Source organism: Orycteropus afer, unplaced genomic scaffold, assembly GCF_000298275.1.
Source record: "Orycteropus afer afer isolate SDZICR_OR568_19922 unplaced genomic scaffold, OryAfe1.0 scaffold00209, whole genome shotgun sequence".
Lineage (NCBI taxonomy): Eukaryota > Metazoa > Chordata > Mammalia > Tubulidentata > Orycteropodidae > Orycteropus > Orycteropus afer.
Window position 1 is genome coordinate 5120395 of NW_006921796.1, and position 1689 is coordinate 5122083.

The following is a 1689-nucleotide window of genomic DNA, read 5'->3' on the forward strand; positions in this document are numbered from 1 at the left end:
TAAGAAGGAGCTCTGGTGGTGCAGCGTCTAAGGTATTTGACTACTAACCAGGGGTTGGTATGAGTCAGAATCGAGTTGACAGCATTGAGTTTGGTTTTGGTTTTTCTTTGGCTCACAGGACCCCATCCCCATGCTTGACTAAATTAAACCAATTGCTGCAGGGTCATGGCATCATGGGTGACCTCTTGTGTCAGAGTAGAACTGTCTTGTATTGGATTTTCAAGGACTGAGTTTTTCAGTAGATTGGCAGGCCTTTCTTCCAAGTGTGTCTGGGTGAACCTGAGCCTCCAACTTTTTGGTTAACAGCTGACCAGGTTAACAGTTTGCACTGCCCAGAGACTGGCTTTGCTACCATCAAGTTGATTCCGACTCAGCGACCCTACAGGACAGAGTAGAACTGCCTCACAAGAGTTTCCAAGGCTGTAAATCTTTATGGAAGCAGATCGCCTCATCTTTCTTCCATGGAGTGGCTGGTGGGTTCGAACCACCAACCTTTTTGTGAGCAGCCTAATGCTTTAACTGCAGCACCACCAAAGCTCCTCCACCTTTGCTAAAGGAGCCCTTTTGTGCTCACTCTTCCTGACTTTTCTTACCTCCCTTCCCCCACAAGCTGGGCTAACTCTCTCTCTTCTGTGGTCCCACTTGTCTTGAAAACAACACTTAAACCACTTGGTATTGAAATAAATTGTTTGCCTTCCTAGGTAGATATGGTAACGGATACAAAGTCAACACAGAGGCTTCTGACCTATTTGCAGTATATAAAAGCCTAAATCCAGAGGCATCGGGTGCTTATAAATAGCTCAGTCTGAAAGCGGAGCCTTAACTCCATTTTAAAGTCTTGACATGATTCTAGAATCCAAGTTCAATTTTAAAGCTGCCATTTCTAACAGCAGTGTCTCTAACCTTGATGCTGACCTAACCAAACACCTTGAAGATGCTTCTTCTCTCGGAGGTCTGGCAGGTGCAGGATATCACAGTCTATTCCCAAAGGGTCTTTCCATTGTAGTCCAATAGCGCAAGATCCAATAGCTCGTGCCAGAAGGGTCTTGATGCTCAGTCAGCATTATCGATAAATCTTCACAATGGACCTCCTCCCCTCCCCAAAACAGATAGGATTGAGGAAGTAATGTTACTAACAGATTGCCAGAAAAACCTGTCCTGCCACTGTCCTGTGACCATCCTGGAATAAACTGAGGGGCGTGTACCTTTAACCTGTCATGTAATCGCACTTATCTGTGTTCCTACCGAATGCTCCCTTTTGCCTTTGACTCTCAGGATTTTGTGCTCTTCCTCATTGTCCAGTGGAGTTTGGCCATATTCACTCTGAATTTTGATGTCTTCACAGTCCAGACTCTCTCTGGACTTCAATAAATCTCTTAATTTTCCTGGTGCAGAGTGTGAGTTTTCACCCCAGGACGGTAAAATAACCCTCAGAGCTCAGATGGAACCTTTCACCTACATGTTACCTTTGTTGCCTAGAAGCCACCGTTATTGTTAAATGGGTCTCTTTGCTCAGGAACGTGAAGCCTCAGGAATCTTTTGATCTCAGTGGCTCCCATTTTCTTGATACTTGGAGCAAAGTAATACTTCATGGAAACTCTGTTTCCATTATTCTCCAGAGAGCCAATGCTCTGGACAAGTTCATTGCTAACAACCTATTTCTAAAAATATCCATCCTGCCAATGCTTC